Source organism: Ailuropoda melanoleuca, chromosome 3 (assembly GCF_002007445.2).
Source record: "Ailuropoda melanoleuca isolate Jingjing chromosome 3, ASM200744v2, whole genome shotgun sequence".
Classification (NCBI taxonomy): Eukaryota; Metazoa; Chordata; class Mammalia; order Carnivora; family Ursidae; genus Ailuropoda; species Ailuropoda melanoleuca.
The window spans coordinates 78076806-78091493 of NC_048220.1; the positions used below are offsets into that span (position 1 = coordinate 78076806).

Genomic DNA, 14688 nt, shown 5'->3' on the forward strand with positions numbered 1-14688 from the left:
ATAGAGGAGGGTACAAATAACTCTGTGATAGCTTTTGGAGTAGGAAGGAGGCAGGTCAGGAAAGTTTTCACGTAAGAAATGTCACTTGAACAGGGTAAAGGGTGAATGGGAGTTTTCCATGCACACAAGGGAGATAAAAGAAAGGCAAAAAGAACAACTTGATAGGCCAGAAGTGTCAAAGACTATTCGGGGGATTTCAGACCATGTCTTTTTGACTCTCATTCGGAGACTGAAATGTGCCATTTTCACCGAATAGGAGACTGATCAGCCTCTGTACTTCTCCCTGATTTAAACCAGTAGTTTTCAATCCCTGCACATCAGAATCCCCTGAAGCGCTTGTTAAAACACAGATCGCTGGGTCCCACTCGCTGAGCATCTGATACGCTGTGTGTGTGTGTAGACCCGATAATCTGTATTTTTAGTAAGATGCTCCTGGTCCACGACCACACTCGGAACCCCTGAGAACTGCAGGGAGGGAGAGGAGCCGTGCAATCCTCCAGGGTCAGCTTCTCAGGGCAGGTCTTTCCTGTCAGAAGGGACTAGTCATACCAGGATAAGGGACAATTCCCACCACATAGTCTTCACATCCTTCTCAGGATGTTGTTGGCTTCTTTGCTTGTTTTTGTTTTTGTTTGTTCGTTTCTTATCTAATATTCAACTTACAGGAATTTGGGGAATTTTTGAACCTGAGGTCTCTTCAACAAAATGGACTCATACTCATGCTGAGTCCCAGGGCCTCATCTGCCTACACACCCTGGTGACACATATAAGAGAAAATGACTGGCATGCACTCCTCCCCATCCCTGGCTGCTCCGTGGAATGGACGGCTGGAAGAGATTAGCAGACTGAGCCTACCTGATAACAATATTTGTTGGGTGTTTTGTACATTTTGAAGTACATTGATATCAATTTATCATTTTACCTTCCTGATAAGCCAGCACTGTTATTACTGGTAGATTATTTTTTTTAAAGCCAAAAAACCAAACAAGCACGAAGAGATGATGATGTGTCAAAATCTCTACAACAGTTCCTGGTCTAGTGGTGACCCCATTGACACCACAAGCCTCTCCTGGAAAACAGTGACAGTTTTTGTTAATTTCAAATTTATCTCTTCCACAGGAGTGCAACATATCAACAGCACCATCTAATGCAAATATTCCAAAGTTAATCAGGAACTGTATGTGGTCCAGGGCAACGGCGGACTGATAGATTCCAGCCGCATGCCACCTCTGGGCTGAGTAGCGCAGGACAACACAGCATTTCAGAACAACCGTAATGAAGTTCTTCTCTGTAATCTCCGCTTCCACTTGCAACAGCATCATGACTACTTCTATGTTCTAAATGGAAACGTCTTCGGTTTTGCTTTAGCAAAAGCACTAAAGCTCACTCCCAAAATTACTTCTGCCATTTTAATATATTTAAAACTGTCTGTAGACGATATATATATATTACCATAAACTAATAAAAGTCAGCTTGAGAAAAAGTGAACATTTTGAGTCGTTGTAAAGTCAAGGGACACTCATTCAGTCTCTTTTTCAATGCTTATGAGTACTTCCTATATCAGGCACTGTGCTAAGCACTGTGAATATTGGGATTAATATTAATAAGCTACAGTCCTTGTCTTCAAGGAGTTTATAATTTATTCCCCTTGGTTAAACAAAAATACACCAGATTAAGAACGACTATGCAAAATGAACCCGAGAGAAGCCTTCCTACAGTGACTGAGAGTCTACAATTCTACAATTTTTGGCATGGTCAGCAGCAGCAGCAACAGCCCAGTGGACAAATTTAGCACAGACAAGAAACGAAAACAAAAACACACACATAAAAAACACTCAGCAGCCTAGAATCAGCCTTGCGGTTGTATAAACATGTTGAGCTAAAGGCACTGAAGGTCACTACACTTTTGAAAAGTAAGGTGTAAGGGCAAGAAAGAGCAATCCCTGTGTGAAGAAGTTGAGGAATGATTTCTTCAGGAAAGAAAAAAAAATCACCCGAAAATTCTATCAAATAAAATGTAGAAAACAAAAACCACCTGTCTCTAATTATAGCTATCGTAGCATTAAGCACATATATTAAATTCAAATGGGATGGGGTAGATAGCAGGTGGTACAGAAGATAGATTGTTGAGAATCTTTTTGAAAACTACATATTGTAGTTTAGAAGCTGGATGAAGAAGTCTGTTGCTAAAGATAAATTTCACAAAGAATATGATACTAAGCTGAGAATTCAAGAGATGAAGTTTCAACAAAAGAAGTTAAAGGCAAAACAAAAATTTCTCCTGCAATCATTTTTTTGTAAAATGTTGGAGAATAAAGTCTTCCAGGAAGCCATTACGTAGCACTTAAGACATGTAAGTGTTTCAACTCTCCAAAGCCAGATGGTATTCATTGTGGAGCCCCGGGAGGACCCACATGTGAATGGCCATAGCATTGGTCCAGACATAAAATACAGCCTCAGTGCTGCATTCTTACCTAAACATTGGGCTCCACTGGGAATTTTTCTTGAATAAAGTTTTGAGAATTGGGTCCCATCATCTATTAGTGCAGAGGGATTATTTCTGGCAACTACAAAGGTGTTTTGTCCTCAGGAGATACAAGAAACTTAAAAACTCTGAGCCTCTTAAATTCTAAAACACTTGCTTCAAAGACTAATTGAACCAATATGCAGTTATAATCTTGACATATTCTGAAGCAAAAAAATGAAATCAATATTCAATTTAAATTCTTTCTGGAGAAGTGCAACAAAATGGGGAGAATATAACTAATCCAACATTACTTTCTAAAAGTGATACATATTTTTCTGTTTTTTCCCCCAATTTTCTATTATGAATATATATTATTTCTATAATCAGGAAAGATGGTTGAGACAAATAACTATGATATGCCAATATTAAAACATTTCTTAAAATATTTATCTTTAAGAGTATAATTAATCGTGGTGGCTTTACTCAAAAAGATTTAGGATAGTCAAGTGTAATAAGAGTTAAGGCAACCTCTCTGGATTAAGACTCCAAATAAAGACTGTAAGATGGATGGTCCAATACATGGTATGAAATTGAACAGTCTAGCATTATTTTATACTAGAAGAGAAAAATTATTAGAGCCTTTATTGAGCTATGGAAGCCCTAAATGAATTCTGAGCAACTCCGAATTTTAACCTGTGCTAAGGAGGAAAAAGGACACTATGAAACTAATAACCAAAAAAAAAATTAGTAAAACTGTAAACTACTTTTCACTTTGCATAGAGGTAAAATATAGAATATTGTCAAAGATTTCAGTAGAAAAATCATGGAGGTATATATTTTATGATCATTAATTATATTTTTCTCCACAAGTATAAAAAATTATTCTGTCAATCTCTCTTACAGGTAATCCGAAGCTACCCAAAGCAAGGGGATATTAGTTGATTACCTACAAAAGAGACTTCATTTATTTCCCTTGCTGAGCAATACCACACATACCCATTGGTTATTGTATTATGGGGCCAATGGCCAACTTATTTTGGTATTATTCGATATTGGCTAAGAATGAAACAGGTCACCTGGTCCGGGACCATGTATTTGAACATTTATGGGAGATTCTTATTTTTGTTGCAAGCTTTTTCTTTAAAAGAAGCTCCTGGTCCTTGGTTGGGAAGACCAGTATACTTTCCATGGAAATGAAAGCGCTGTGTAAAATAACCCCTATTAAGCTTGAGATAACATCTGTCTCCAGGTCAAAGAGATGATATACAGTGTTGCAGGACACTGGTTCCTTTTTGTTCCCATTGGATTAAGATAAAGTCAGACAGACATTTGGCTTCAAGTGGCTGTCTGCACCTATCTTATACCCCAACGTTTACCCATGGTCTAGTGTCAATCAACAGTCTGGAGGGCAGAAGCTCTTTCTATGTAACAATAATACTTCATTTTTAACTGATAGCTGACAGCCTCCTTAAGAGCTATTAGCACATTGAAAACTTGCAACAATTAACCTTGGGGGGGAATATAAACAATTGTGATTAATGTCTTCGCCAAGGTCAAGGACTACTGTTTTATTGTGCTCATACCCTTAGTTAGTACATAAATTTTCTATTAATCTGCTAATCATGTACGAACTTGAGACAGTGTACATATTTAACATTTGTAGTTGATTCTATAAAAAACACTATCCTGTGACAGCTTTAATAGAATTAAAATGCCTAAACAGCCCTGCCAATACAATTCTTCCTTTGCATATCTGACTTCTAAAAAACACACATTCTCTTTGTAGTGTTCAAGCAAGTAGCCTTGAGCTGGAAGCAAGAGTGAAGGTCAAATAAGAAAGGAAATCTCAAATCAGATACATTTCATTTTGCACCAAGAATTTTCCATCACATTTACCTCTATAAAAAATCAGCCTATCTTTGCCATTTACTTTTTACCTGGAGTAAAAATTAGAATTTACAAATTGTAAATAGAGGGGGAAAAGATAACTTAGAGCACTGTTTTATCACTGTCAACTCAGTGGGTTTCATAACCGAATCCCACATATTTTGAGAATGTCATTACTGCTTTGCGGTGTTTATAGAGCACAGTGGAGCCAAGCCACCTCCACCAAAGGTCAAAGAGAATGATCCAGGGAAGGACAGAATGTGACCTGTTCGTAATTAAACCTGCTAAAAAAGATCAGTTGAGTTAGGATAGCAGCCAGAGCAGGAGGGAAGGAGGCTGCACATTTAGAGCACGGCCCTGTCGCCTCCACCTACCCTGATGATGCCAAGGTTGACAACTGCTCTTTAGGACCAGGGCATCAATGCTCTTTCCTCAGTGCAGTCAGTAAAGCCGGGAGAAGGTGTGTAGTGATGCTAAGATACACATCTGTTGATTCCTCTGTACTTAGGGACAGAAAAAGGCAAGGGGAGTCTACTCCGGGTTTCAACATCTGTCAATATCCCGGTAGAAATTTCTAGCAGCTGAAGTCAATCAGTTTCTGGAAAGTGCTAAGCAGCCATCCCAAATGCTCCCAACTAACATTACCTCTGCATGTGCATGACCAGGCGTACTCCAATGTGCTCTGCATGACCAGGCGTACTCCAATGTGCTCTGCATGACCAGGCGTACTCCAATGTGCTCTGCATGACCAGGCATATTTCAATGTGCTCTGCCAGGCGGTGTTAGTAATGCAAGCAATACGCAGCTCACTTTACTTGCTGACTGGCTTAAAAAGAGAAAATTAAATACATTTCTCATAAGGATATTTTGTGGAATTTTTCCATATCATTAAATAAAATGTAGCCCTGGTTTAGAGGCATTTCCTGAGAGAAAACATTTCCTAACCTAAAATAACTGAACTATGTGAAACAGTCTGCCTGTATACGCCATCATATTTTTTCCTGATTACATGTAATGGCTCTCCTATCATCCTGCAAGCTTACCCATATCATTGAATTGTTTCATGGCCATCTGAAAAAATTGACTGCAAACTTTTTAAAGTGGTTCTCAGCAAATGGGCGGTTATTCAATTTTCTCCTCAGTGTTACAAAAGACTGGATGGTATCAGAAATGACATTTCTGAAATAATTAAGAAAAATAACAACATGCTTTCTTCAGCTAGGTACGTACTTCCTTCACAACTTTGACATAACAAGCTATAACATTGCTTCCTTATGGCTAGACTAAGGAAGATGAGCTCAAATGTGACAGAAAGTAGCAAACGCTATAAATAAGTACAGAGTCAAATGAAAAGCTTTCTTGTTTGCCATCAGGATGCGTATTTTCACCTTCTTCCCAAGGAAGGGGCTGCACGTCCCTAGTGACGCGTAAGTCCATTCAGAGTGTGGTTTGTCAATGCCCGTTTAATTACTTTAGATCCCCAGTGAGGGGAGTTGCCACTCCCAACTTCCTAAATTCATGGTTCCTGCACAGGGACCGAGGTGTGTACAGGATTTACATTTCTGTTTTATTTTCCATTGGAATAGCCACATGAGATGTGCTGATTTTTCAGCAGACTTTTTCGGCCTGTGTCTCAGTCGGAAATTTTCTATTAAAAAGAAAGAAAGGAAAAATGATCCTTACAAGAAGATACCACACATCTTCTGTTTAATCCCAGGAGCCCTCAAGCCAATTTGAAAGTCAACATCAGACAGAGAGGTAATGCTTTTTTGTTTTGTTTCAATCTGAACTCTCACAGTTGTTCAAATTGAATCAAGAAGCAAGAGTTCCAAACTAAGTGGGGAGCTAAAATAAAACCAGGAGATATCCGCTTTACAAGCTTGTGTGGGAGCACTGCTGAGTACACCCTGAAAGAAACAAAAAGGAGGGGTAGGCTTCCATAGAGGCTGCAGCCACCCCACAATCCACAAGGCAACGTGTAGGAAGAGAATGTACATGCCTCCCGCAAGCATAATCCCCGTTGCTGTAATGCGGCTTGGTGAAATATTTCTGCACTGGGGTTTTGGAAAGAACTCTGTGAGTGAGATGCCCTCAGAAACAAAAACAAAGTCTGGTTCCAAGAATCTCAGTGATTCTCATACCCATCTGGCAACACACACACACACACACACACACACACACACACACACACACACACGGTAAATATACCATAGGGACAAGGGTGCTGTGTCTAAAAAGAAAAATAGAACAACTTTCTCTTTGGGATGCTGGATCAAATTCCCAGTCTCCTAACTAGGTTAGGACTTTGTCCCTGCTCTGGGCATTGCCTTGTGGCAGAGGATAACCTCCTGCTCCATTCCTATTCCCTGAAAAAATAAAACCTTCAAGAAGAAAGAATGTCCTATTGTTGGAGCAGAATTATTCCTCCAGCTTCTCAAAGAGGAGGTATTTTTGGCATCTGGGAAGAGATTGTGTCCAGAGGGGCTTCTTAGTTTTACAGCTGGGTCCACTCAAACCAGTCCAACAAGCCAGCATTACAGAGAGGAGCCCAGCCAAACACAGGCACTTCAATCACGCTCAATTCACTTGGGTTTTGGTAAATGAAATAAAACCCCAAAGCTTGGCTTTTTATTTTTCTTAGGGCAAAGTCCATTTAGAATTGATATAATCGCTTGCTATGGTTACATATGCCACATTTATTTTTAAATAGCTCCACATCCCAAGGGCTCCTGATTTCTATCTACATGGCAGGTAGGAAGGCTGCAGGAAAATAATTTTCAACACAGTCTACATTTTACCAGGCTCAGAAAAAGCACATCTGGAGACGCACACCTAGGTTGATAAGGAGCTGGGCTGCTCTGTGAATGTGCCTCACATTTTATGTCCTGCAAAATGGCCCCCAGCCAAATGCACAACTGCGGGACGAAATGCATCCCGTCGTCTGTTGGCCAAGCTGAGCATCCTGTCATGGGGTTGCAGCCGCCTAGAGGAGGAGGCCTTTTTCCTGCTCTAAGGAACTACGTCATCCACGTGTAACCCTTGTACACGTGGGGCTGTGTTCACAAAGCCCCCAAGAGGCTCATGTTGGCGCTGACTGAGAACACTCAGTACTACTGAGTCAGGATGTGCTGGGGGAGGTTTCTCTGCTGGGGGAGGGCTCCGGTGCCAGACTCTTCTCAGCCCCCGTCAGAAGCCTAAGCCGCAAGCAAACTCTGGGATGCCACATGAGCTCTCCCAGCTCTGTTTGCTCTACTTCCGGCCTAAATGGCACTTCGTGCTTCTCATAAAGCATCGTGTGTTGCTTGAGCTACCCCTCTCTTCCACATCTGTTCCTTGCAATGAGGGACTGGGTCACACTCATCTTTGAATGCTGAGTCTTGCTAGTTCATGTTTCGTTGAATTGAGAGATTACAAACTGTGGCCTGCAGACCCACCTGGCTGGTTGTGCATCATTTGGCCCGAACAGAGTTTAACAAATGGTGAATTTGATCGGATGTTTTACATAGATATTTACATTTGTGAATGGAGAGATTCCACATTAAAATTTGTGTTTCTAGTTTCTTTGGAAAAACTGGGAGCACTGGCAACACTGGGCTCCCTTCTCTCATGGCAGCGGTCAGTCAGAGCAGAGGAGCTACTGCCCTTTTTTTTTTATCTTCTCTGAGTCACAAGGTGAGCATGGTGCCCTATTCCTCCCTGTCAATTATCTGCCTTGCTTGTCTGGGCATATGGTTTAATTGAACAGGAGCCCTTTGGAATAAATACCCAGTAATCTCCTTTATATTCAATTACTGGACCCAGCGCTGCAGCACCGAGTCTGTCAACGGTTTTTCTTCCCGCTCATCCCCCGTAGATGACTTTCACATGTGCACCACACTCTCCAGGGTGCCGTCAGGGTTATTCTAGCCGTAACAAGATGAGGAGGTGGTTGCTCTAGCCTGGAAAACTCTCTTCCTAGAAAAAGAAACCAAACACTTTGCAAGCTTCAGAAAAACTATTACTGGTAACAAATTTCTTGTGACATCTCACAACCAATCACGACACACCTGTGTGGAGCGAGAGTGCCCTGAGAACAGTTCCTGTAGCTGAAAAAGGAAAAGCATAAATAAGTCTAGAGAATTGTGTTTATAAAGCATGACAGAAAAGAAGCATCAACAAGACCTCCAAGTAAATAATTTTAGGTCAGGGTAAATACTAGGTTTACTAACTTCAATTCAATTTCCCACACATATACTTATGGCCGGGGCCAGCCCACTGCATGGGAGAAATTGGCAGCCACCTTCTTCTTGTGATTGGGCTGGTAAGGAGTCTCTACTATTAGACTCATTTCTAGGATTTAGGTAAAGACAGGGTATCGTCTCTAGGAGACTCGTGAAGACAGAGAAGGCTAGCAGACTCCTTCAGACGCTCTCCTAGAACTTGAATTAGGATTGGTTTCTTAGATTAGTAGTTTGTTTCAAGAGAGTGGCAGGAATCTTGGGTATGTTTCGAAAGAGGTGGAGGCTGGGAGCTCAGCGGCAACAGGGGGGGAGAAGCAGGCGATCTGGAGCGGGGGTGATAGAACCAGATGAAGGATTGACAGAGAGCCCCGGGGTGCTGGGAACCGATTTAGGGAAAGAGACCCAGGAGATGAGCTTTTGAGGAAGAAGAATGGAGTGGTGAAGAAATCCACGGGGGTTCATTACTCAGTAAATTCTCTCCAAAGTTGGCTTTCTTAGTGATTTTGAAATCCGCCAGTGTTATACCAGTTCATTTAAAGCATGGTTGATGGATCGCATAAGAAGCCAGTCTTCGCCTGTGCAGTAAATGGAAAGTCAGAGGCTAGTCCCTAATATAGACTGTGGTTTTTGTCTTGATCACCAATCCGTTTTTCAGGATTTTTAATAGGGTGACTGGCATTTTGCCTGAAAGGAATAGATTTTTAGGGTGAAGTTTTGAAAGTGTGATGTTTCTAGGAATTAGATTGTTAACGGGCACAGTAAGCGGATCAAGTCGTTCATTTTTCTTTGTAGGTTGGATTATTTACAAGTTGGCCTGAGCAATTTAGGAACCATCTATCGAGAATTAAGTATTTATTACTCTGCCAAGGTTTCTTCAAATGCAGAGTGGAGGATTTTTGAAAGAAAAAGAAAGGATTTCAGAGGCTTCTAAAAATGTGGTATAGGCTAACAGTTTCAGTTGTAGCTCTTTAAAATGTTTTTACCACCTCTCAGAGGGATTTAAATTTCAGCTGTCTGAGGCTAGCTAATTACTGAGGTAAAGTTAAAAATTGTTCTGTGCTCAGGGAGGACAGGGGGAATAAAAGCAGTGAACCACAAAACCGTGTCAGGAAAGTTTACTTTTCATGGTCATTGAATTAATGAAGGAACAAGCCAGCTCTGGTCCATCTCTGCCTGTCTTCACACCCTGGGCCTCCCTGCCACAAAGAGAGAGACACTTGTCAGACCCAAACACCTTTTCCACCAGAGGGGAGCTGGCAAAACAGAATGCCCCTTGATTAGGAAATTTAAAAAAAAAAAAAAAAAAGGTAGGAAATTTCTAAATCTCACTTTTCATCCACTTGCTTAAAATGTGACAAGTGTGTTTCTGGGGTGTCCTTCCATAGACACAAGGATGGGAAGTCAAGGGGCAGAAAACACAATGCCTGCCTCTTCCAAGACCCCACTTTGTCGAAAAGGAGAGTGAGCAGAATGACTTGCAGGTGGCCCCATCTGCAGCCGGGAGGAATGCGATGAGTTTGAAAAAGAGCTCTACTTTTTTTTTTTTTTCTAATTGTAAAAAAGAATGAGAAGAAAAAGCTAATAGTTGCAGCTAGAAAATGTGCCTGAGAGAATGGCCTTTATCATCTGCTTTTGAAGTAGGGCTGAGAGAGATGAAGCCGGGCAGAGAAGCGAAAGGGCCGATCAGCTCAGTGGGCACCAGGACACAATTGACACCTGAGGGAGAAACTTTGCTGTAAAGTCATTTCAAACTTACTCAGTGATTTAGTAGAAATAATTTACATGGGCTCCTAAATGGTATATCCCTGTTTCATTTCCAAACAAGAACCCAAGAGATGTTTATAAAGATCCCAGCCTTTGTTTAGGGATGTCTAAATACATTCTGGTAATTGGGTTAACTTTGATTCAACGCAGTGCTTTTTCTTGGTAAAATAAATAAATCAGTGAAAAGTTCTGGAACATTCTCCCTTTTGACATCTCCACCCATTAATATCAATGGATATTGTTAAATTTGATGTTAGTTTGTAAAAATCTCAGTTGTGGTTGTCCTGTTGATACATAATATTTAATATTTATTACTAAGAGTTTGAAATAAAAAACTAATTTATTAGCACGATGTCTATTTTTTCCTTCATCAAACGAAACTTAAGAGCATTCTATATAAGACTGTCCACACTTTGGTGATATTCTTATCGTAAAATGCATCCTGGTTTCTCACTTTATTGTTAGAAATGCTTAGTCACGTGGCACAGGCAATAAAGAGAGAAGACAGAGTTCACCTTCCATACTAATGAATAAATTATGTTCAACTCCTTTTGCCATTTTTATGTATCCCTCTTCCCTGAAACCCAGAAGGGAAAGAGTGAGATAGAATTGCCACTTGGCTAAAAAGTATTATAGTGAACATATATCAGATATACTGTCTCCCCTTCTCATTCCCATTTCCTGCCATTCCCTCAGTTGTTGTTGTCTGTGAAACAGGCTGGCCCCATATTCAACCTGGAAATACAAAAGCAAGTATGATTTCTTTTATTGTAGGGGGAGAAACAAATAGATATATATAAGTATTTGATATGAACATTGAATTTCACCAATATAGAGCATGGTCTCATTATACTAACAACTGATATCTTTTAAAGAAAGGTTTTAGAATGCTATTTCAATTTGTATATGTATAATTATAAGAGTTTCTAGAACAATATTCTCCCATAAAATAGCCCTGGACCCAAAATAATAATCAAAATATCCTTTAAGGAAGGAAATTTACTCGTATCTTACCACTTAAAGGTAATCACAATTAACACTGAACTATTCCCTTTCAGACTTTTTTATATGCACGTTAAATGCCATTTTTCTAAAGGTGGGATCCTGCTGTATACAAAATATTGTACTCTGATTTTTTATTCATCATTAAACTCCTTCTCCCATGTGATCATATGTTATTTAAAAATGAACATTCACTTCCTGTAAATGAAAATTACACCTTTACATGGGGCAGGGGGGAGAAAACATCAATTCACTGGAAAATGCAGCATGATGGGAAGGAACTCTTCTTCCCATCGTAGACCTCAGTTTTGCTCCCCAGGGCTAAGTGACCATGTCAATAGTTTCTTGCAAATATCAGCTTTTAGTGACTGGGCCACAATTTCTTAATAAATTATCATCACACTAAAGCAATGAGCAAAACATCTCACAGAATTTTAGTTAACGAAAAAGGGGAAGTTCCCATACTGTACTTTTAAGATGATGCAAAGACAGGTTCGTTGCTAATATCAGTAGGATTGCTGTATGTGATTGTGCAGGTGAACAACCAAAAATCTACAGAGGTAAGTGCACACAGCTCTGGAGGGTGTCGTTAGGGTCAACGGGTTAGAGCAGCCAGTACCACTGGCCCCTAACAAAAAGACCATGGCATCCATGAGAAAGGCGAGATATGGTCACTCTTGATTTAGGATACCATACCTCATATTTCTTCCCTGGCATGCTTTGGAAACCACGGTGAACAGGAATGAAGGGCACACGTTCTGGGGGGAAGTTGCTTCTCAGACTACTGCTTTATGGAAATGCAGCCTACTGTTCTTTTGATTTCTTTATGAGATATTTTTTTAAAAACCTAAATTTTCATATGAATGTGTCCGATTTTTAAAGGTTGACAATTTGTTAACAAATTTAACAACACTGGACTAATGAAACTTGCCTATAAACTTCCTTAGAGGATGGCCTTATTTTTCTCTCATAAGAGCCTCCTGGTAGAGGATACTCATTGCTTTAACTCTATCTACAAGCTCTGACCACCCCCCTACCCATCTCCCTCCCAACAGGAAGACTGACATAACTTCACAGCACAAATGTAAGAGTACCCTGGGGCAAAAGATGAGCAGGACCTCAGGGCAGGGGCAGAATGAGGAGAGTCCCAATTTTGCCATGGACAGAAAGTGGCATTTTGACTTCCTGATTCTGCCGTTGTGATAATATAAGGGGACCCCCAGAGCTACAGGGCTACAATAGTACCCACTGCCACAGCACCTGCCCTGTGCCTCCCTGGTGGAATGTTGGTTCCTCTGATAGCAACATCAGGCCAAAGCATTTGTGGGTGAGAGATCTGAAAATGGTTGCATTATCCTTCCTAAAAAATCCACTGAAGATGGTCTAAAATCCCCCCGCCCCATTCTAAAATATTCTCTCTGAAATCCACCCAACTCCCTTCGAGTTAGCAGATTTGCCCTTGAGTGTGCCTGGGTGAGTCTACTCTGACACCTAAGAGGCAAAAGAAAGCAAATTCAGTTTTACCCAAGTAGTGAAAGAAAAACACCATCAGGAAGCTTCAGGGAAGCAATTGCAGATGTTTTCCACAAAGGGAACTGGAGAATGTGCTTTGTAAAAATGACAAAAGGTTGCTAACAAGAGTCAACAAACCAGTCTGGAAGCTGATGGCCCATAAACATGGTGGCCACTTGGCTGGGAATGGTAGCCATAAAGGGCATTGAAACCCGGTAGAGACCTCAGGTCCTATCTTTAACACAAGCAGACATCAGTTTACTCAAAATGGTTTACAACTGATGTCCTTGTTCTTGTCCTTCTTAAAGGGGTCCCTTAGTGTTTGAATATTGAAACGTGGAATCAAACAAACCTATCAATCTATTTTAGTAATTTGCATTTCAAATGAGTGAGTTCTTTTAAAATATTCATGTTCTTTGACTTGGTAATACCACTAGTCCAAGGAAAAATTCTAAACAATAGCAAAAATATTAAACAAGTTAAATATCCAATAATAGCGGAATGGTTAAGTAAACCACAGTTTATGATCTCAGTGCAATGTTATACAACCATTGCAATGATTATAAAGATTATGCAATAATTTAGAAAAGACTTATGCTAAAATGTAGTCAGAAAGGCAAGATGCAAAATTCTAAATAATCATGTATACGATTATATATCATACAAGGCAGCCAGCCAGCACCCGCCCCCCCCCCCAGCAAAAGGCAGAAATATTCCTTTGGAGAGGAAATATAGGATTAGAGAAAAATTTATTGAAAAGCTAAAAGTAGCTATATCTGAATGATAGTACTTTTTCTCCCTCTTTCCTTAATTTTCTACATTTCCTTGAATGAATATATATTACTTTTGTAATTAAAAAAAAGGTAAATGTTTACATTGGGGCTAGCCCTAATGCTGTGGAAAATGACAGCTAACACCACACTGAAGCAGGCTCTTCAGCAAAGTGGATTTCAGGTTGTCATGAACAGGATTTTATACAGCAGACGCTTCATCCAGTCAACGATGATCCAAAAGCACTAAGGAGGGAAAATGAATCCAACTCTTCCTCGAATAACTCTGTTAACACCATGCACAGAATCGAGTTAAGCATTCCACGGATGGTCTACACCCCAAAGTAAGAGATTTTCTTATTTTTTATCATAATCTCAACAAAAGCTTGTACATGTGATACAATCAGCCGGAAAATTAACCTTATTATACTCCAACTACAGTATGAAAACGGGATTCTCGTGGAAGCAGATTCAGAAGGTTGAATGAATGTAATGTGAAGTGGAATTTCCTTTCACTTTGTACCCTCTTCCCTCATAAATCTCTGCCCTTCAATTTCATAAAGCGATCCTTTGTTCTGACATTCTGGGCAGGAAGTAGGGAGAGAACTGATCAGCTTTCCTAACACCTCTTGTGATTTTTGAATATGCACGTGTTTGAATACATCAAACACATCCGCTTTAAGACCATCCATGCTAAATCTTCTCAACATGTGTAATTCATATACCACACCAGCTCCCTTCCTCTCCTCTCCCCTTTATGTAATGGCAGCTCACACAGACACACGCTAGAGTTTTTCCAGCCTGATTTTTTTAATGAAGGAAAACAAATTTGCAACAAGAATGCACCAAGAAGTATGCTCCTGTGTCCAAATAACCACCAAGACAGAAATAAATCAAATTCAGCAAAGTAAGAGAAGAGATGGGAAAGGTGGGGGAGACTGGGGAAAAGGAGAGAAATTTGGGCTGGAAATTCCATTGTGTGGTTTTCAAAGGCTTTTCTGAGCTTTCTCTTCTCTGTTACCACCTTACAAATCGCCATTGAGTAGAAGGGAATACAGACATTTGT

The 14688-nt window shown here is 40.3% G+C and overlaps 1 pseudogene; it reads right to left on the reverse strand.

Annotated features, from left to right (window-relative positions):
- LOC100465987 overlaps positions 1-1322 on the reverse strand; it is a 34513-nt pseudogene extending 33191 nt beyond the window's left edge.
- Between the last annotated feature and the right edge of the window lie 13366 nt (positions 1323-14688).